Source organism: Oncorhynchus nerka, linkage group LG19 (assembly GCF_034236695.1).
Source record: "Oncorhynchus nerka isolate Pitt River linkage group LG19, Oner_Uvic_2.0, whole genome shotgun sequence".
Taxonomy (NCBI): Eukaryota; Metazoa; Chordata; class Actinopteri; order Salmoniformes; family Salmonidae; genus Oncorhynchus; species Oncorhynchus nerka.
In genome coordinates this window covers 1,875,698-1,899,338 of record NC_088414.1, presented here as the reverse complement: position 1 = coordinate 1,899,338, position 23,641 = coordinate 1,875,698, and the positions used below count along the sequence as shown (strand labels likewise).

Sequence of the window (23,641 nt, the reverse complement as noted above, 5' to 3'; positions counted from 1 at the left end):
CTGTGAAACTTCTATGAATTAACAGAAATATATGAAAATTAATATTAATACCATTTAAATGTAGATGTTTTTTGCATTGGATATATTTACCATATCATGTGGAGACAGAAACATAAACCTTTTACCTCATCAGAAGTAGACAGAATTGCAAATGATTAAATCCTTCCAATAGAAAAAAAAAAGATTTAGTTACGAATTGAACTTTAATTAAATGAGTTTACTCTTCACAAGGGATGATTTCACTGAACATCAAAAGAAAGGAAAAATTGAATGATCCCCAATGATCCATCGCATCTCACAAAAACATTTTCAACATACATCTGTAAAATGATAGTCTAGAAACTAAAGCTTTGGTTGTCTTCCTATCAGGCTTCCATGTCTTCTCCCTGGACCTCCTCAATGTCCACCTCTACTTCAGACTCTGAGGCCTCATCTTCACTGTCACTGTCCAACCTTGTTGAGGATGGCTCATTGTCCGGATGGCCACCAATTTTTCAACCCTTGTATTGGTCAGCCTGTTGAGTGATTCGGTATTCCCAAACAAGGACCAGTTGAGCTCTGAGGCGGCTGATGTTGGTGGAATTTGGATGATGATGGAGGCAACAGGGGAAAGAGCCTCAGATCCACAAAGTCCCTTCCACCAGGTGGCTGATGAGATATGTTGGCACAACTTCCATATTGCATCTCCATCCCAAAGCCCTTGCTTGGAAGTGTACTTCGCCACACTGCCAATAACCTTGCCCTCATCCAGGCCAAGGTGGTGAGACACGGTAGTGATGACACCATAAGCCTGGTTTATCTCTGCACCAGGCAGGATGCTCTTGCCAGCATACTTGGGGTCCAACATGTACGCTGCGGCATGTATGGGCTTCAGGCAAGAAGTATTCACGCTTTTTGATGTATTTCAGAACAGAAGTTTCCTCTGCTTGGAGCAACAGTGAAGTGGGCTGGGCAGTACAGATTTATTATCTTACATCTGCAAGATGTCTGGACATCAGAGAGGATGGCATTGTCTCCCTCAATCCGTGCAATGGCTACTGCTATAGGTTTCAGGAGTTTCAGGCTGCTTACCACTCTCTCCCAAAATACATCATCCAGGAGGATCCACTTGATGGGGCTATCCATTTCATCGGACCATTTCTTGGAGATACTTTTTTGGAGAGACTCCTTCCCCTCCAGGAGACTGTCAAACACGATGACAACATCACCCCAACGGGTGTTGCTGAGCAGCTTCAATGTGGGGCTCTTATTCTTCTCACTTTGCTTGGTGAGGTAGATTGATGCCATAACTTGATGATCCTTCACATACCTAACCATTTCAATGGCTCTCTTGTAATGTGTTTCCATTGTTTTCAGTACCATGATGTCATTGAGGAGCAGATTCAATGCATGATCAGCACAGCCAATGGGTGTGATGAGAGAGTAGGACTCCTCCACTTTGACCAAGCAGCCTACATGTTCGCAGCATTGTCTGTCACCAGTGCAAATACCTTCTGTGGTCCAAGGTCATTGACGACTGCCTTCAGCTCATCAGCAATGTAGAGACTGTTGTGTCTGTTGTCCCTTGTGTCTGTGTTCTTGTAGAATACTGGTTGAGGGGTGGAGATGATGTCGTTAATTATTCCTTGCCCGCGAACATTCGACCTCAGAGATGATTGCAATACAGTCAATACAGGCTTTCTCTATGATTTCCTTGACCTTCACCAGCAAATGAGTAGAAAAAGCTGGTTGGAGGGGTGTATGCTGGGCGAAGAACATTCAGAAATACAGTGCCTTGCGAAAGTATTCGGCCCCCTTGAACTTTGCGACCTTTTGCCACATTTCAGGCTTCAAACATAAAGATATAAAACTGTATTTTTTTGTGAAGAATCAACAACAAGTGGGACACAATCATGAAGTGGAACGACATTTATTGGATATTTCAAACTTTTTTAACAAATCAAAAACTTAAAAATTGGGTGTGCAAAATTATTCAGCCCCTTTACTTTCAGTGCAGCAAACTCTCTCCAGAAGTTCAGTGAGGATCTCTGAATGATCCAATGTTGACCTAAATGACTAATGATTATAAATACAATCCACCTGTGTGTAATCAAGTCTCCGTATAAATGCACCTGCACTGTGATAGTCTCAGAGGTTCGTTAAAAGCGCAGAGAGCATCATGAAGAACAAGGAACACACCAGGTAGGTCCGAGATACTGTTGTGAAGAAGTTTAAAGCCAGATTTGGATACAACAAGATTTCCCAAGCTTTAAACATCCCAAGGAGCACTGTGCAAGCGATAATATTGAAATGGAAGGAGTATCAGACCACTGCAAATCTACCAAGACCTGGCCGTCCCTCTAAACTTTCAGCTCATACAAGGAGAAGATTGATCAGAGATGCAGCCAAGAGGCCCATGATCACTCTGGATGAACTGCAGAGATCTACAGCTGAGGTGGGAGACTCTGTCCATAGGACAACAATCAGTCATATATTGCACAAATCTGGCCTTTATGGAAGACTGGCAAGAAGAAAGCCATTTCTTAAAGATATCCATAAAAAGTGTTGTTTAAAGTTTGCCACAAGCCACCTGGGAGACACACCAAACATGTGGAAGAAGGTGCTCTGGTCAGATGAAACCAAAATTGAACTTTTTGGCAACAATGCAAAACGTTATGTTTGGTTTAAAAGCAACACAGCTCATCACCCTGAACACACCATCCCCACTGTCAAACATGGTGGTGGCAGCATCATGGTTTGGGCCTGCTTTTCTTCAGCAGGGACAGGGAAGATGGTTAAAATTGATGGGAAGATGGATGGAGCCAAATACAGGACCATTCTGGAAGAAAACCTGATGGAGTCTGCAAAAGACCTGAGACTGGGACGGAGATTTGTCTTCCAACAAGAGAATGATCCAAAACATAAAGCAAAATCTACAATGGAATGGTTCAAAAATAAACATATCCAGGTGTTAGAATGGCCAAGTCAAAGTCCAGACCTGAATCCAATCGAGAATCTGTGGAAAGAACTGAAAACTGCTGTTCACAAATGCTCTCCATCCAACCTCACTGAGCTCGAGCTGTTTTGCAAGGAGGAATGGGAAAAAATGTAAGTCTCTCGATGTGCAAAACTGATAGAGACATACCCCAAGCGACTTACAGCTGTAATCGCAGCAAAAGGTGGCGCTACAAAGTATTAACTTAAGGGGGCTGAATCATTTTGCACGCCCAATTTTTCAGTTTTTGATTTGTTAAAAAAGTTTGAAATATCCAATAAATGTTGTTCCACTTCATGATTGTGTCCCACTTGTTGTTGATTCTTCACAAAAAAATACAGTTTTATATCTTCATGTTTGAAGCCTGAAATGTGGCAAAAGGTCGCAAAGTTCAAGGGGGCCGAATACTTTCGCAAGGCACTGTATCTTCCAATACACATTGCCTGTGAGCATCAGAGGTGAACCAGTTGCATACACAGCTTGAGCAAGACATTCATCAGTATTTATCTGACTACGTTCCTCCATAGAGTAAAAAAAAACTTTTGATTCCAAGAGGACCATGAGCTGTTGCTATTTGATAAGGTGTCTGATTCATAATTTTCACATTGAAAAGAAGTATAGGGACTTCTGTCAGAGGTTGCTTGTTGAGAGCGCTGAGGGAACTTTATTCACTTGGCATCGTTGTTGCCTTCTTCAAATATGATTTGGCACAGTATTTGCAAATGTACACAGCTTTTCCTTCTACATTAGCTGCAGTGAAATGTCTCCACACATCAGATAGTGCCTGTGGCATTTTCCTGTAAAGAATCAATTTATTTTTTGTAAAAACAAAACTAATACAATTCCATGTACAGATAAATAGTTAAGCAGTTAGATTAAACAGCTCCTTTGTGATGTAAATGTTTTTAAATTAAACAAGTATGGAGACAGGTGAAATAACACTCCTCAGTTAGCAGGATCAAGCAAGCTAAAACCCACATGGTAGCACAAACTAACAGGCAGAAATGGTTAACACGATATAGATTATTTCAACACACTTTGCTGTAGGCTACTATTTACTAGTTAACAAAAAATAATGTATGTCATATAAAATATATTCACCTCACCCAGTACTGTAATTAAAACGTACAAGAAAGCATGTAGTCCTTGGCTCAGACAGTATAGTAGTGTGGGCTCAATAGCATCTCATTAGTGTGCAAGATCTTGAGAATCAGCTGTACATATGATGGAAGAGTGCACTGCACATGTGATGGAAGAATGCACTGTGCATGTGATGGAGGAATGCACTGTGCATGCAGAGGGTTGCAATTCCATTTAATTGGTGACAGTTTAACCAAAACAAGACCTAGAGTTACCTTATGTGTATCCCACAAAAAAAGTTCACTCTTATAAGCTAACTTTTTTGATGAATTGAAACAAAATTCCCCAAATCTCTTCCCACGGAAATTGACCAGGACGTTTCAGACCCTATGTCACGTTCTGACCTTTATTTCCTTTGTTTTGTTTTTATTTAGTATTGTCAGGGCGTGAGTTGCAGTGGGCAGTCTATGTTTGTGTTTCTATGTTTTTTCTATTTCTGTGTTTTGGCCTGATATGGTTCTCAATCAGAGGCAGCTGTTTATCGTTGTCCCTGATTGAGAACCATGCTTAGGTAGCCTGGGTTTCACTGTTGGTTTGTGGGTGTTTGTTTCCGTGTCTGTCGCCACACGGTACTGTTTCGGTTTGGTTATTTCACCTATTCGTTTATTGTTTTTGTATTTCATAGTGTTCAGTGCTTTTCTTATTAAAATCATCTTGAACACTTACAACGCCGCATCTTTGTCCGATCCTTACTCTTCTTCAGACGAAGAGGAGGAAATCTGCCGTTACACCCTATTTATCACTCATCAATATAGACACAATTCCCCATAATGACAAAGCATTTAGACATTTTTACACAAGTATTCAGACCCTTTACTCAGTACTTTGTTGAAGCACCTTTAGCAGTGAACACAGCATCAAATCTTATTGGGTATGAAGCTACAAGCTTGGCACACTTTTATTTGGGGAGTTTATCCCATTCTTCTCTGCAGATCCTCTCAAGCTCTGTCAGGTTGGATGGGGAGCATCGCTGCACAGCTATTTTCAGGTCTCTCCAGAGATGTTCGATCTAGGTTCAAGTCCGGGCTCTGGCTGGGCCACTCAAGGACATTCAGAGACTTGTCCTAAAGCCACACCTGTGTTTTCTTGGCTGTGTGCTTAGGGTTGTTGTCCTGTTGGAAGGTGAACCTTCGCCCCAGTCTGAGGTCCTGAGCACTCTGGAGCATGTTTTCATCAAGGATCTCACTGTACTTTGCTCCGTTCATCTTTCCGTTGATCCTGATTAGTCTCCCAGTCCTTGCAGCTGAAAAACATCCCCACAGCATTTTACTGCAACCACCATACTTCACCGTAGGGATGGTGCCAGGTATCTTCCTGACGTGACGCTTCACATTCAGGCCAAGCAGGCTGTTATGTGCCTTTTACTGATGAGTGGCTTCCATCTGCCATAAAGGTCTGATTGGTGGAGTGCTGCAGAGATGGTTATCCTTCTGAAACGTTCACCCGTCTCCACAGAGGAACTCTGGAGCTCTGTCCAAGTGAACATCGGGTTCTTGGTCACCTCCCTGACCAAGGCCCTTCACCCCTGACTGCTCAGTTTGGCTGGGCGGCCAGCTCTAGTAAGAGTCTTGGTGGTTCCACAATTCTTCCAATTAAGAATGATGAAGGCCACTTTGTTCTTGGGGACCTACAATGCTGCAGAAATGTTTTGGTACCTTGTCCAGATCTGTGCCTTGACACCGTTCTGTTAAGTTATATTTAATCCATTTTAGAATAAGCCTGTAACGTAACAAAATGTGGAGAAAGTCAGAGGGTCTGATTTCTTTCCGAATGCACTGTTTATTAAACATGGTTTCCATGTGTTTGTTGCCATTCCATTTGCTCCGTTCCAGCCATTATGATAAGCAGTCTTCCCCTCAGCATCCTTACTTACACAAACAAAACACACTCACACACATGCATATTGACGCCACACACTCACACATATACATTCAGAAAGTATTCAGACCCCTTCACTTTTTCCACATTTTGTTACATAAAATTGTTTTTCCCCTCATCAAACTACACTCAATATAACATAATGGCAAACATTTTTTTTTTTATACTTAAATATAACATTTACATAAGTATTCAGAGCCTTCACTTGGTTGAAGCTCTTTCAGCAGCGATTATAGCCATGAGTCTTCTTGGGCATGATGCTACAGGCTTGACACACCTGTATTTGGGGAGTTTATCCCATTCTTCTCTGCAGATCCTCTCAAGCTCTGTCAGGTTGGATGGGGAGCGTCGCTGCACAGCTACTTTCAGGTCTCACCAGAGATGTTTGATCAGGTTCATTCCGGGCTCCTGCTGGGCCACTCAAGGACATTCAGAGACTTGTCACGAAGCCACTCCTGCATTGCCTTGGCTGTGTGCTTAGGTTCATCCCAGTCTGAGTTCCTGAGCACTCTGGAGCAGGTTTTCATCAAGAATCTCTCTGTACTTTGCTCCGTTCATCTTTCCGTTGATCCTGATTAGTCTCCCAGTTTAAGGAATGACACCGGACAGGATAAGAAGATACGTGGAGTCAAACATTTAATCAGGAAAGGACATAGAACACGGCAGGATTAGCGTCAGCACAAGGGTACACAAGGACATAGGACAAACATCAATCCTGAAGCAGGGAACAGAGCTAGGGAACGGACAGATATAGGGAATGCAGTAACACAAGTAATAGATTTCAGCTGAGTCCAATGAGCGCAGATGTGAGTGACGGGGCAAAGCTGATGGTGGCTTAATTGCGTAATCCAGGAGAGCCTGGCGCCCTCGAGCACCAGGGGGAGGAAGAGCGGGAACAGGCATGACACCCAGTCCCTGCAGCTGAAAAACATCCCCACAGCATTATGCTGCCACCACCATACTTTACCGTAGGTATGACGCCAGGTATCATCCTGATGTGACGCTTTGCATTCAGGCCAAGCGGGCTGTTATGTGCCTTTTACTGAGGAGTGGCTTCCATCTGGTCAATCTACCATAAAGGGCTGACTGGTGGAGTGCTGCAGAGTGATTCATCCTTCTGAAAGATTCACTTGAGACTCGTGTTTGCGGGTACTATTTAATGAAGCTGCTAGTTGAGGACTTGTGAGGCGTTCGTTACTCAAACGAGACACTCTAATGTACTTGTCCTCTTGCTCAGTTGTGCGGGTCCTCCCACTCCTCTTTCTATTCTGGTAAGTGCCAGTTTGTGCTGTTCTGTGAAGGGAGTAGTACACCGCATTGTATGAGATCTTCAGTTTCTTGGCAATTTCTCGCATGGAATAGCCTTTCTCAGAACAAGAATTGACTGACGAGTTTCAGAAGAAAGGTCTTTGTTTCAGGCCATTTTGAGCCTGTAATCGAACTCACAAATGCTGATGCTCCAGATTACTCAACTAGTCTAAAGATGGCCAGTTTTATTGCTTATTCAATTAGGACAACAGTTTTCAGCTGTGCTAACATAATTACAAAAGGGTTTGTAATGATCAATTAGCCTTTTAAAATTATAAACTTGGATTAGCTAACACAACGTGTCATTGGAACATAGGAGTGATGGTTGCTGATAATTGGCCTCTGTACGCCTATGTAGATATTCCATAAAAAATCTGACGTTTCCAGCTCCAAAAGTAATTTACAACATTAACATGTCTACACTGTATTTCTGATGAATTTGACATTACTTTAATGGACAAAAACATTTAATTTTCTTTCAAAATAAGTACATTCCTAATGACCACAAACTTTTGAACGGTATTGATGGGAAAGGGCTCATTAGTAAGCAAATACCTGGTATGGACCATTACCATTACCATTACCATTAGTAAGCATTTCACTGTAAAGTCTACAATCGGGGCATGTAACAAATACAGTTAGATTTCTCCATTCTAATAAGGAGCAAATCCACAAAGTTTACAACCAGAGGAGTTTTGCTGCTCATTTTCTGTCCCTTAAAAAGTAGCCAATCATATTTCATATCAGCATATATATTGCATCGTACACAAGTTTATGTATGTTGTGTCCAGTTGTGATTTTAGCATGTAAATCTTGGTGGGACAAAATCACCCTATTTTTTGGAATGCATGCCAGCAAAGAATCTGCCAAATTAAATGCACTATGAAGGTGACAAACGGTGCCCACAAACTGTTCGGGCCTACATAAAGCTGTCCCAACAGCACAGCATTCTTTCAGCACCGTGCCTAGTTAAAAACTTCTTATGGCTTAGATCCCGCTAACGGGATCGATATGACAACAGCCAGTGAAAGTGCAGGGCGCCAAATTCAAACAACAGAAATCTCATATTTAAAATTCCTCAAACATACAAGAATTATACACCATTTTAAAGATAAATGTGTTGTTAATCCCACCACAGCGTCCGATTTCAAAAAGGCTTTACGACTAAAGCACACCAAACGAGTATGTTAGGTCAGTACCTAGTCACAGAAAAACAGCCATTTTTCCAGCCAAAGAGAGGAGTCACAAAAAGCAGAAATAGAGATAAAATGAATCACTAACCTTTGATGATCTTCATCAGATGACACTCATAGGACTTCATGTTAAAAAAATACATGTATGTTTTGTTCGATAAAGTTCATATTTATATCCAAAAATCTCAGTTTACATTGGCGTGTTACGTTCAGTAATGTTTTGCTTCCAAAACATCCGGTGATTTGGCAGAGTGCCACATCAATTTACAGTAATACTCATCATAAATGTTGATGAAAATACAAGTGTTATGCATGGAACTTTAGATAAACTTCTTGCGACTAGAAATCCCGTATCCGAGAGCGTAATCATAGCCTCAAGCGCATTACCATCACGCAACTTTTCCTATTCATGAAAATCTCAAATGAAATGAAATAAATATATTCATACACAAGCTTAGCCTTTTGTTAACAACACTGTCATCTCAGATTTTCTAAATATGCGTTACAGCCAACACTAGACAAGCTTTTGTGTAAGTTTATCATGGCATAATGCTAATCTAGGCTCTGCTGGCAGCAGGCAACATTTTCACAAAAATAAGAAAAGCAACCAAATTAAATAATTTACCTTTGAAGAACTTCAGATGCTTTCACTCAGGAGACTCCCAGTTAGATAGCAAATGTTTCTTTTTTCCAAAAATATTATTTTTGTAGGCGAAATAGCTCCCGTTTGTTCATCCTGCTTGGCTGAGAAATCAACCGAAAAAATACTTCAACTATAACGCCAAACTTTTTTCAAAATTTGCTCCATAATATCGACAGAAACACCTTGAGGATCCATCCTCAAGGTGTTTTTAACATATGTATTCGATAATATATCCGTCGAGGCAGTTGGTTTCTCATAAGAAGCGATTGGAAAAATGGCTACCTCTGTATTTTAGGCAAGGTTTTCTGCGAGAGACACCATGTGACCACATGCCATATATGTGGTCTTACAGTCATTCTTCAAGGGAAATGCCTAAAAGACGTCACAATGCTGTAGACACCTTGGGGAAAACGTGGAAAACGTAAGCTCATTCGTAGCTCATTCACAGCCATATAAGGAGTCATTGGCATGAGGCGGTTTCAAAAAATGCGGCACTTCCTGATTGGATTTTTATCTGGGTTTCGCCTGTAACATCAGTTCTGTGGCACTCACAGACAATATCTTTGCAGTTTTGGAAACGTCAGTGTTTTCTTTCCAAAGCTGTCAATTATATGCACAGTCGAGCATCTTTTCCTGACAAAATATCTTGTTTAAAACGGGAACGTTTTTCATCCAAAAATTTAAATAGCGCCCCATATATCGAAGAGGTTAATGCAACCACTTTGTCAGATTTCAAAAAACCTTTACCGAAAAAGCACACCATTCAATAATCTGAGTTCGGCGCTCAGACACAAAAACAAGCCATACAGATATCCGCCATGTTTTGGAGTCAACAGAAGTCAGAAATAGCATTATAAATATTCACTTACCTTTGATGATCTTCATCAGAATGCACTCCCAGGAATCCAAGTTCCACAATAAATGTTTGTTTTGTTCGATAAAGTCCATCATTTATGTCCAAATACCTACTTTTTGTTCGCTCCTTGAGTTCACAAATCCAAATTCACAACGCTCAGGCCAGATGAAAAGTCAAACAATGCCATTGCAGTTCGTAGAAACATGTCAAACGATGTATAGAATCAATCTTTAGGGTGTTAACATAAATCTCCAATAATGTTCCAACTGAGAATTCCTTTGTCTTTAGAAATGCGATGGAACGCAACTACCTCTTACGGCAGCGCACCTGAATGAGCTCATGGCACTCTACCAGACCTCTTACTTGATCAGCTCTCATTCTCTACTCCTTCACAGTAGAAGGCTCACACAAGGTTCTATTGACTGTTGACATCTAGTGGAAGCCTTAGGAAGTGCACCCGGACCAAATTTACACTGTATCTTGGATAGGCAAAGAGTTGAAAAACTACAAACCTCAGATTTCCCACTTCCTGGTTGGATTTTGTTATACACAGACATCATTCAAACAGTTTTAGAAACTTCAGAGTGTTTTCTATCCAAATAATAATATGCATATCTTAGCTTCTGGTTATGAGTAGCAGGCAGTTTACTTATCGTTGAACCTTATTCATTCAAGGTACTCATTACTGCCACCCAGCCATAAGGAGTTAAGCCAGGGAAAATGCAGCTTTGGAAATTCAAATAAAATGATATAAAAATCTAACTTTCATTAAATCACACATGTAAGATACTAAATTAAAGCTACACTCGTTGTGAATCCAGCCAACATGTCAGATTTTAAAAAAGCATTTCGGCGAAAGCATAAGAAGCTATTATCTGATGATAGCACAACAGTAAACAACGAGAGTAGCATATTTCAACCCTGCAGGCGCTTCACAAAACGCAGAAATAAAATATAAAACATGCCTTATCTTTGACGAGCTTCTTTTGTTGGCACTCCAATATGTTCCAAAACATCACAATTGGTCCTTTTGTTCGATTAATTCCGTCCATATATAAAGAGTCCATTTATTTGGTGCGTTTGATCCAAAAAAAACAGCTTCCGATTTGCGCAGCGTCACTACAAAATAACGGGAAGTTGTCCCGTTAGCGGAACACCTAGCCCTAAGAAATTTTAAGAACAACTTCTTATTTACAATGACAGCCTAACGGGGAACAGTGGGTAAACTTCCTTGTTCAGGGACAGAATGACGTATTTTTACCTTGTCAGCTCAGGGATTCAATCCAGCAACCTTTCAGTTACTGGCCTAATGCTCTAACCACCTACCTACCTTCCGCTTACTATACAACATACACTTATTATTCAACCTCATTTACTGCCTTTTTAAAAAAGATAGCTGATACGTTTGACTTGCTAAAACAAATGTGGTTCCTACTGACAATTGAGATGTACAAACTATGGCATAAAGTGACGACGAGCAGATTAGAGGCAGTCCGTAATTTTAACTAAGAGGTTAATGAGCGAGCAAAGATTGACCTAGTCAATTTAACTATTTGTTCAGTACTTTTGAAATGTACAGCTACAGAATTCCGGACATGGGCCTTTCTTACAGTATTCTCCCTGTAAACCAAGCCAGAACAGTAGGATAAATAAAGGGCACATATAAGCAAGCAGATAATGAAAGCTCTTAAAATATTTGATGATGACATTTCTCTAAAACAGTCTATAGGCTACATGTGCACCACCAAGTCAGAACAGTAGGTGAAATTAAGAGGGGTAAATAGACCAAATTATTAGGGTGAGGCACATGGGCTACTAACAGCTTACTACACAACATACACTTTGTATTACTTTCTCAGCTACAGTATACTGTAGGTATGGTGCCATGTTTGTTGACAGCATACCATGCATTCTGGTTGTTATGTAAACTGCTGTCAGACCAAAGATGTTATAACAAAATGAGGTGAAGGGATGGTTCACTCATCTTTCGAGTAAACTTCCAGAAGTGAATGATGGTAGACAACACACCCCCTCCGACATACTGCAAGCAGACCCAACTCATCTTGTAAACTTTTATCTTTGTTTGACGCAAAACCAAACATAGTGGGATGCACAAACTACCCAGAGTTTGATTACTTTTGATTTTTAGAAAGTATTTTAGTCAATTATTTAGTTCACTGGTGAGCTCACCCGTGATGTGATGTTGTAAATAGTCATTGCTATTAGCTAATTAATATTATGGTTTCTGTCAGCCGAGAGTTAGCTAAATATGACTTTATGACTACGTGTGTTAGGTCACTCTTTTCTCAGGTAGCGCTAGGACTAATGTAGCCTACATTTTCCAGTTTGGATAATTGTGTTATGGTGTCACTACTTCTGTGAATGTCTGTACATTGCATCCAAAAATAAACTGCTCACATTGAGGTCATAACATTGTAAAGTGTGCAAAATGTTTCTGTGAATAAACTGTGAGGCTCAAATGCTGACAGTTGCATCAATCATAACTGGACATTCTAAATAAGTATTCTAATCACACCGTTTTGAGCGTAAACTGCAGGGACCACTGTAGAATGATCACACTCCTGTGTTTATATGTGTCAAAGGGTTAACTTGTGAATTGTATTTGAGCTTTACTCAGAAACACAGACTACCATAGACCTACTGTTTATTTATTTTTTTCTCAAACTTTTATAGCCTACTGGACTCATAGAGAGCTACTCTCTCAGGTTATTTTGTTTTGGGCGAGTGATTCTTTGAACTTGGCTCTCCAAACCATGAAACCTTTTTCTTGTGTTTTGTGCTACTAGCTCCTTGACTCCTGTGTCCTTTTTGACTATGAACTTGCTGTTTACACGACAGTGGGACAGACATTGTTTGTTCCCACACTCGTGACTCTGACTCTCTATTGGTTACACAGACTCGTGGCCTCACTTCTTATACTAACCTCTCACCGACTTTGTATTCATGTTACTTGATTAAATTACTGTACAATATGATCTTGTTGCAATCTGATGCACATTCAAATGTCGTACAAAATATGGTCCGTCTACTGTTGCTAGCCCCAATTCTGACTTGTACTCTGATGATTCTGCTTTACTGATTTCTGCTCTCGTAAAAGCCTGGGTTTTCTCCATGTTAACTCCAAAGCTTATTACAAAAAAAAAGATTAATTATAAGTGTGGTTTCATATCTCTAATCCAGATGTGTTGGCCATTACCTTATTCAGCAAGACAGATCTTCCAAAGGTGTGGAGTGGCAATCTTTACCAAGGAACACCTTCAGTGCTCGGTTGTCTCCACCAAGTCTGTCCCCAGACAATTTGATTTGCTGGTTTTAAGCATTAAGCTTTCAAATAGCTCTTTGTAGACAGTTGCTGGGTGTTCTCGTCCACAATCAGCACAGGCTTGTACTCTACATGCCCCTAAGCTCTCTCCTGGCCCCTTACACTAAGTCTAAATATGTCCTGCTAGTTGACCTGAACTGGGACATGCTTAAACCATCTGACCAAATCTTAAAACAATGGGACTCCCTAAATTTACCTCAGATCTTTACCAGTCCCACAAGGATTGACTCCAAACACCCAGAAAAGCCTACTCTCCTTAATGTTATCTTAAAAAATAATCCTGATTAGGTATCAGTCTGGTGTTTTCTGTTATGACCTTAGTGATCAGCCTGTGTTTGTAATGGCTGCTCAAAACACACCTGTCCTGATTTGTCATAGACGTTTACAGAAACACTTCCTTTATGACCTGGCCTCTGTAAATTGGCATAGAATCAGCTTGATTGCCTCTGATTGAGTGGACGTTCTTTATTGATATTTTCTGTGGTATTGTTAAGAACCAACTCCTCATAAAGAAAAAGGGAATTAAAAACAGGTTCAGCCCCTGGTCGACCGGGATCTGGCAGAGTTACTCCAGAGTTACTCTTGTCGCAGGAGGTCCGTGGGGCAATGCACAATTGGCCTAGCGTCGCCCGGGTTAGGCAGGGTTTGGCCAATAGGGATATCCTTGTCTCCTCGCGCACTAGCGACTCCTGTGGCGGCCTGGTGTAGTGCGCGCTAACCTTGGTTGGCTGCGACAGAGCCTGCTTACGAACCCAGAGTCTCTGGTGGCACAGCTAGCACTGCGATGCAGTGCCCTAGACCACTGCGCCACCTGGGAGGCCTCCAACAACTTTCTCAGTAAATAACCACATTACCCTATTATATAAAACCCTCTTAGGGCTGAGTGAGGCCTATCTGAGATACCTACTGCAACCGTCAACCTCCACATACAACACCCATTCTGCCAGTCACATTCAGTTAAAGGTCCCCAAAGCACACATGTCCCTGAGTCGATCCTCTTTTCAGTTTTCTGCAGCTAGCGACTGGAACGAGCAGCAAAACATTCATACTGGACAGTTTTATCTCCATCTCTACATTCAAACTCAATCATGTACACTCACGGTTACTTGTGGCTGCTTCGCGTGATGCATTGTTATCTCTATCTTTTTGCTCTTTGTGCTGTTGTCTGTGCCTAACAATGTGCTGCTGACATGTTGTAATGCTACCGTGTTGTTGCCATGTTGTGTCACTACCATGTATTGTTGTCATGTTGTGTTACTACCATGTAGTGTTGTCATGTTGTGTTGCTGCCATGTCACATCAACACCATCATCCCAGAAACCCTAGAACCACTACAACACGTATACCTCGTCAATAGATCCACAGATTATGGAATCTCCATTGCATTCCACACTGCCTTTCCCACATGGTCAAAAGGAACACCTACGTCAGAATGCTATTTGTTGACTACAGCTCAGCGTTCAACACCATAGTGCCTTCAAATCTCATCACTAAGTAAAGGACCCTGGGACTAAACACCTCCCTCTGTAACTGGATCATGGACTTCCTGACGGGCCCCCCAGGTGGTGAGGGTAGACAACAAATGTGGGATCCCCTTAGTGGTGCGTGCTTAGCCCCCTCCTGTACTCCCTATTCACCCACGACTGCGTGGCCAGGCACGACTCCAACACCGTCAAGTTTGTTGACGACACAACGGTGGTAGGCCTGATCCCTGACAACGATGAGACAGTCTATGGGAGGAGGTCAGAGACCTGACAGTGTGGTGCCATGACAACAACCTCTCCCTCAACGATGAGACAGTCTATAGGGAGGAGGTCAGAGACATGGTGGTGCCAGGACAACAACCTCTCACTCAACGATGAGACAGTCTATGGGGAGGAGGTCAGAGACCTGGCAGTGTGGTGCCATGACAACAACCTCTCCCTCAATGATGAGACAGCCTATAGGGAAGGAGGTCAGAGACCTGACAGTGTGGTGCCAGGACAACAACCTCTCACTCAACGATGAGACAGCCTATAGGGAGGAGGTCAGAGACCTGGTAGTGTGGTGCCAGGACAACAACCTCTCCCTCAACGATGAGACAGCCTATAGGGAAGGAGGTCAGAGACCTGACAGTGTGGTGCCAGGACAACAACCTCTCCCTCAACGATGAGACAGTCTATGGGGAGGAGGTCAGAGACCTGACAGTGTGGTGCCAGGACAACAACCTCTCCCTCAACGATGAGACAGTCTATGGGGAGGAGGTCAGAGACCTGACAGTGTGGTGCCAGGACAACAACCTCTCCCTCAACGATGAGACAGTCTATAGGGAGGAGGTCAGAGACCTGACAGTGTGGTGCCAGGACAACAGCCTCTCCCTAAACGTGAGGAAGACAAAAGAGCTGATTGTGGACTACAGGAAAAGGGTGGCCATTCACATTGACGTGGCTGTAGAGGTTCGAGTTTCTTGGAGTCCACATCACTAACAAACTATCATGGTCCAAAAACACCAAGACAGTCATGAAGAGGGCACGACAACACCTACTCCCACTCAGGAAACTGAAACGATTTGGCATGGGTCCTCCAATTCTCAAAGTTGTACAGCTACGCCATCAAGACAATCTTGTCTGGTTGCATCCCCGTTTGGTATGGCAACTTCTCGGCATCCGACCACAAGGGGCTACAGAGGGTAGTGCCAACAGCCCAGTGCATCACAGGGGCAAAGCTTTCTGCCATCCAGGACCTCTATGCAAGCCGGTGTCAGCGACACACCTACTCATTCAAGGGTTTTTCTGTTTAAAAAAATGTTCTACATTGTAGAATAATAGTTAAGACATCAAAAATAATATCACATATGGACTCATTTAGTAACCAAAAAAGTGTTAAACAAATCAAAATATATTTTAGATTTTAGATTCTTTCAGGTAGATTCTTTCAAGTAGACACCCTTTGCCTTGATGACAGCTTTGCACACTCTTGGCATTCTCTCAACCAGCTTCATGAAGAATGCTTTTCCAACAGTCTTGAAGGATTTCCCACATATGCTGAGACTTTTTGGCTGCCTTTCCTTCACTCTGTGGACCAACTCATCCCAAACCATCTCAATTGGGCTCCTGAATGGTGCAGCAGTCTAAGGCATTGCATCTCAGTGCAAGAGGCGTCACTAAAGTCCCTGTTTCGAATCCAGGCTGTATCATATCTACCCGTGATTTGGAGTCCTTTAGGGCGGCGCATAATTGGCCCAGCGTGGTCCCGGTTTGGTGGGGGTAGGCTGTCATTGTAATTAAGAATTTGTTCTTAACTGAATTGTCTAGTTTAATAAAGGTAAATACAAATATGGACTATTATTATTATTATTATTAAATACAAATAATAATAATAAGTAAAAAATAGAATAATAATTGGGTTGAGGTCAGGTGATTGTGGAGGCCAGGTCATCAAATGCAGCAGTCCATCACTCTCCTTCTTGGTCAAATAGCCCTTACACAGCCTGGAGGTGTGTTATTGTCCTGTTGAAAAACAAATGATAGTCCCACTAAGTGCAAATCAGAATTATGTGGTAGCCATGCTGGTTAAAAGTGTGCCATGAATTCTAAATAAATCATAGATAGTGTCACCAGCAAATTTGTACTCATCAGACCAAAGGAGAGATTTCCACTGGTCTAATGTCCATTGCTTGTGTTTCTTGGACCAAGCAAGTCTCTTCTTATTATTGGTGTCCTTTAGTAGTGGTTTCTTTGCAGCAATACGACCATGAAGGCCTGATTCACGTAGTCTCCTCTGAACAGTTGATGTTGAGATTTGTCTGTTACTTGAACTCTGTAAAGCATTTATTTGCCTGAAATTTGAGGCAGGTAAGTCTAATGAACTTATCCTCTGCAGCAGATGTAACTCAGGGTCTTCCTTGCCTGTGGCAGTCCTGATGAGAGCCAGTTTCATCATAGCGCTTGATGATTTTTGCTACTGCATATGAAGAAACTTTCAAAGTTCTTGAAATTTTCCACATTGACTGACCATGTCTTAAAGTAATGATGGACTGTCGTTTCAAAAACATTCATTAAATCACACATGTAAGATACTAAATTAAAGCTCAATTGAATCGTCGTTTCGTTTCTCTTTGCTTATTTGAGCTGTTCTTGCCATAATAGGCTATCTTCTGTATACATTTGGATTTGATTAACACGTTTTTGGTTACTACATGATTCCATATGTGTTATTTCATAGTTTTGATGTCTTCACTATTATTATACAATCAACTATCGAAAATAGGTAAAATAAAGAAAAACCCTTGTATGAGTCGGTGGCCAAACTTTTGACTGTACTGTATGTGACCGACCGGCTCAATTCGGGCTTATGTAACAACATTTGAAATTGTGTTTTTTTAGATTGAATAAAAGTAGAGACTCAGAGTTAGAAAATTATATATCATACACTACAGTTGAGGAACTATGGGAAAGTTGTTTCCACGTCCGGGTTGGAGCGAGCCGGTCGCATCCGCGCTTCGGTCTGCAGGTTGTATAACTTTTTCATTACATTTCATTACATTTCATTATAGTACAACGGTCTGATTTGTCCAATCTTAGCAATTTCTTCTTAGCTAGCTACATAGTCGTCGTTGTATCAAAGATAATTGCGTAATTATCGTATTTCGTCGTCTCCTATCTGCCTAACACGTTCACCGTCTACCGTAGCACTGTAGTAACTATCACACTCAACTGAACGACTCGATTAGGGTAGTGTTAGCTAGCTACATAGTTGTCTTTGCTGTCTTCGTATCCAAGATAATTGTGTAGTTTAGAGTGTGGAGTCTTAGAGTGATAATTGCGTTATTATCGTATTTCGTCGTCCTCCTATCTGCCTAGCAGCTAGCCAGCTAGCATACGTTCACCGGCTACCGTAGCACTGTAGTAACTATCACACTCAACTGAACGACTTGATTAGTGTAGTATTAGCTAGCTACATAGTTGTCTTTGCTGTCTTCGTATCCAAGATAATTGTGTAGTTAGAGTGTGTAGTCTTAGAGTGATTATCTTAATTTACCGAGGTTAGCTAGCCAGCTATTTTGTCATCCTTAACGTAGGAGACACTCCTAGCTAGCCAATAGCCAGCCAACGTCTACTGAATAGAACTTTCGCATTCGGTCGCATTCCGCTTCGCTCCACAGGTAGTATCACATTTTCATTTCATTTCATTACAGTCCCAACGGTGTGATTTGTTTGATCGTAGCTAGCTACATAGCTAGCTACATAGCCGTCTTTGTTTCAAAGATAATTGTGTAGTCTAGAGCGATTTTCTAGGTTAGCTAGCCAGCTATTGTCGTTCTCCTAACGCAACGTAACGTAACCAACACTGCTAGCTAGCCAGCTAGCCCCAAAAGCAGCATTGTAGAAACTTCACACTCAACGGAACGACTTGATTAGGTAGTGTCAACAACGCAGCTAGCCTACCTCAGCAGTACTGTATCATTTTAAACATTTTAGTCAATTAGATTCTTGCTACGTAAGCTTAACTTTCTGAACATTCGAGACGTGTAGTCCACTTGTCATTCCAATCTCCTCTGCATTAGCGTAGCCTCTTCTCTAGCCTGTCAACTATGTGTCTGTCTATCCCTGTTCTCTCCTCTCTGCACAGACCATACAAACGCTCCACACCGCATGGCCGCGGCCACCCTAATCTGGTGGTCCCAGCGCGCACGACCCACGTGGAGTTCCAGGTCTCCGGTAGCCTCTGGAACTGCCGATCTGCGGCCAACAAGGCAGAGTTCATCTCAGCCTATGCCTCCCTCCAGTCCCTCGACTTCTTGGCACTGACGGAAACATGGATCACCACAGACAACACCGCTACTCCTACTGCTCTCTCTTCGTCCGCCCACGTGCTCTCGCACACCCCGAGAGCTTCTGGTCAGCGGGGTGGTGGCACCGGGATCCTCATCTCTCCCAAGTGGTCATTCTCTCTTTCTCCCCTTACCCATCTGTCTATCGCCTCCTTTGAATTCCATGCTGTCACAGTTTCCAGCCCTTTCAAGCTTAACATCCTCATCATTTATCGCCCTCCAGGTTCCCTCGGAGAGTTCATCAATGAGCTTGACGCCTTGATAAGCTCCTTTCCTGAGGACGGCTCACCTCTCACAGTTCTGGGCGACTTTAACCTCCCCACGTCTACCTTTGACTCATTCCTCTCTGCCTCCTTCATTCCACTCCTCTCCTCTTTTGACCTCACCCTCTCACCTTCCCCCCCTACTCACAAGGCAGGCAATACGCTCGACCTCATCTTTACTAGATGCTGTTCCTCCACTAACCTCATTGCAACTCCCCTCCAAGTCTCCGACCACTACCTTGTATCCTTTTCCCTCTCGCTCTCATCCAACACTTCCCACACTGCCCCTACTCGGATGGTATCGCGCCGTCCCAACCTTCGCTCTCTCTCCCCCGCTACTCTCTCCTCTTCCATCCTATCATCTCTTCCCTCTGCTCAAACCTTCTCCAACCTATCTCCTGATTCTGCCTCCTCAACCCTCCTCTCCTCCCTTTCTGCATCCTTTGACTCTCTATGTCCCCTATCCTCCAGGCCGGCTCGGTCCTCCCCTCCCGCTCCGTGGCTCGACGACTCATTGCGAGCTCACAGAACAGGGCTCCGGGCAGCCGAGCGGAAATGGAGGAAAACTCGCCTCCCTGCGGACCTGGCATCCTTTCACTCCCTCCTCTCTACATTTTCCTCCTCTGTCTCTGCTGCTAAAGCCACTTTCTACCACTCTAAATTCCAAGCATCTGCCTCTAACCCTAGGAAGCTCTTTGCCACCTTCTCCTCCCTCTTGAATCCTCCTCCCCTCCCCCTCCTCCCTCTCTGCAGATGACTTCGTCAACCATTTTGAAAAGAAGGTCGACGACATCCGATCCTCGTTTGCTAAGTCAAACGACACCGCTGATTCTGCTCACACTGCCCTACCCTGTGCTCTGACCTCTTTCTCCCCTCTCTCTCCAGATGACATCTCGCGTCTTGTGACGGCCGGCCGCCCAACAACCTGCCCGCTTGACCCTATCCCCTCCTCTCTTCTCCAGACCATCTCCGGTGACCTTCTCCCCTACCTCACCTCGCTCATCAACTCATCCCTGACCGCTGGCTACGTCCCTCCCGTCTTCAAGAGAGCGAGAGTTGCACCCCTTCTGAAAAACCTACACTCGATCCCTCCGATGTCAACAACTACAGACCAGTATCCCTTCTTTCTTTTCTCTCCAAAACTCTTGAACGTGCCGTCCTTGGCCAGCTCTCCCGCTATCTCTCTCAGAATGACCTTCTTGATCCAAATCAGTCAGGTTTCAAGACTAGTCATTCAACTGAGACTGCTCTTCTCTGTATCACGGAGGCGCGCCGCACTGCTAAAGCTAACTCTCTCTCCTCTGCTCTCATCCTTCTAGACCTATCGGCTGCCTTCGATACTGTGAACCATCAGATCCTCCTCTCCACCCTCTCCGAGTTGGGCATCTCCGGCGCGGCCCACGCTTGGATTGCGTCCTACCTGACAGGTCGCTCCTACCAGGTGGCGTGGCGAGAATCCGTCTCCACACCACGTGCTCTCACCACTGGTGTCCCCCAGGGCTCTGTTCTAGGCCCTCTCCTATTCTCGCTATACACCAAGTCACTTGGCTCTGTCATAACCTCACATGGTCTCTCCTATCATTGCTATGCAGACGACACACAATGAATCTTCTCCTTTCCCCCTTCTGACGACCAGGTGGCGAATCGCATCTCTGCATGTCTGGCAGACATATCAGTGTGGATGACGGATCATCACCTCAAGCTGAACCTCGGCAAGACGGAGCTGCTCTTCCTCCCGGGGAAGGACTGCCCGTTCCATGATCTCGCCATCACGGTTGACAACTCCATTGTGTCCTCGTCCCAGAGCGCTAAGAACCTTGAACTGAGGAAGTACAGTTCCCGCTCAGCCCAGTCAAAACTGTTCGCTGCTCTGGCCCCCCAATGGTGGAACAAACTCCCTCACGACGCCAGGACAGCGGAGTCAATCACCACCTTCCGGAGACACCTGAAACCCCACCTCTTTAAGGAATACCTAGGATAGGATAAAGTAATCCTTCTCACCCCCCCCCCCTTAAAAGACCTAGATGCACTATTGTAAAGTGGCTGTTCCACTGGATGTCATAAGGTGAAAGCACCAATTTGTAAGTCGCTCTGGATAAGAGCATCTGCTAAATGACTTAAATGTAAATGTAAATGTAATTCTGCTTTGAAAATTGATAAACTTGTAATCTCACTTTTGAGAAAATGGCCCTTGAATCTTCTGTTACCTACTGGAGAGCTCTTCTTTGTCTACACCCATTCAGCATTGTTCACACCCTCTTTAAGATTTAGCCCCACCCATCTGTTTAAGGATTCACATGTGTTGCTATGTACTAAACAACCAAATATTTCAAGATTAAAGGCTGGCTTCTACTACGGGTGTGTTCGTAAATTTAATCTGGAGTGCCAGAGTGAGTTCTGGGCATTTGTAAATTCAGAGTGTGAATGCTCCGAGAGCACACTGGACGCTTTGGCCGAAGAGTATGGTTGATCCAAGCGTTCTGACCTCACAAAGGCAGTCAAGCACCCAAGCTAATTGGCTAATGTTAGCTGGCTTACTAGCTACTTCCAGACATAAATGAAAGAACAGCTCACTCTGACCATTTTACTCACCCTAGCAGAGCTGGTTAGGCTGTTTTTATGTTACCCAAAGCGTTGGTGACTGCAACTGTGCTATTCATTTGTAAATGTGTCAGTTATTCTGCAATCTGACACACTCCAGACAACAGTGCTCTGAAATTGGAGTCGATTTACCAGCTACGTCTATCGACAGTTGTTGCAGTGACATCATAAACATTCTATTGAAATAATTACTTGCATAGTGGAGTCTTTTGCTTAGACATGTAACTATCCAGCTAAACAAGGACCAATAATCCCAACTCATAACGTTACTACCCTGCATGAATCTGTAGGTATCTAACCAACCAGGTTCAATGTTAGCTAGTTAAAATTAGGCTATAACTAGCAATACAAATGGCTCTGAGATACGAATAATATTACTAAACAAATCTTACACGTAATGTTAGCTAGCTAGCTAGCTAACAGTACACTTTAACTTGAAATGAAAATTACTTTCTGACAAAACTAGAAATGTGTAATTTCTGAAAATGTAGCTAACTAGACTCTCTTACCTGTATACATGGATGGACGCTTCTCCCTCTCTGTCACGGATGCCATGTTGCCCTTAGTTTGAAGATGTAATCCGGAGAAGGGTGTTTTATACAACTCTTTTCATATTTGCTATCAAACTGCAGAATTTTCTCCATCTCCTTAGCTATCATACTCTAATTCCACTGATTTCAAAACTCAGTCCTCCAGAAAGTGGAGAGCAACACTTATGAAGATCTACTACGAGATATATTTCAAAAAAGCAGTGTTGGAATGGATTACCTACACATACTGACCAACTCAAATTATAGACAGAAGCATGCTACATGGCAGACTAATCTGGACTCATCTATCGGCATGTCCAGACCACTCATTATCTTAGCCAATCATGGCTAGCGGGAAGGTTGCCTTTTTCCATGGCTAAACCAACTAGCCTTGTATTTTAACAATTGTATTCATATTTACAGGTTGTATACACGTTTATTATTAAAGCATATGATAGTTCACATGTTCCAGAAGGCATTTCTGAAGAAAAAAAAACATTTATATTTTTTGGTATATTTGGTTTCTATGTGGTATGACAATTGAAATGAGCAAATTAGGCATGCATATATTATATTTTTCAAAAATCTATGTGTGTCGGACCTACATTTACAATTTACAAAAAGTGGAGAATGAAGATTTCAGCTTCATAAGGGTTAAGTCAAATATTAGACTTTAAATAATTCAATGACATTTCATTTGTGTACTAAAACAATCACAAAATCTTCACTCACCACCCAGTCACTCAATTTCTGATGCAAAATGTCTGCCTGTATTGGGAATTTTTTTGTGAATTGACAAAAAAACGTATATATTAAGTATTCAGACCATTTACTCAGTACTTTGTTGAAGCACCCTTGGCAGTGATTACAGCCTCGAGTCTTCTTGGGTATGAGCTTGGCACACCTGTATTTGGGAAGTATGTCCCATTCTTCTCTGCAGATCCTTTCAAGCTCTGTCAGGTTGAATGGGGATTGTCGGTGCACAGCTATTTTCAGGTCTCTCCAAAGATGTTTGATCTGGGTTCAAGCTCTGGCTGAGCCACTCAAGGACATTCATTGACTTGTCCCGAAGCCACTCCTGCATTGTATTGGCTGTGTGC

The 23,641-nt window shown here is 42.8% G+C and overlaps 1 long non-coding RNA gene across 1 annotated transcript in view; it reads left to right on the top strand.

Annotated features, from left to right (window-relative positions):
* The window catches only part of LOC115147119 (uncharacterized), a 39,233-nt gene that overhangs the window by 7,213 nt on the left and 8,379 nt on the right, over positions 1–23,641 (top strand). The window lies entirely within an intron of this gene.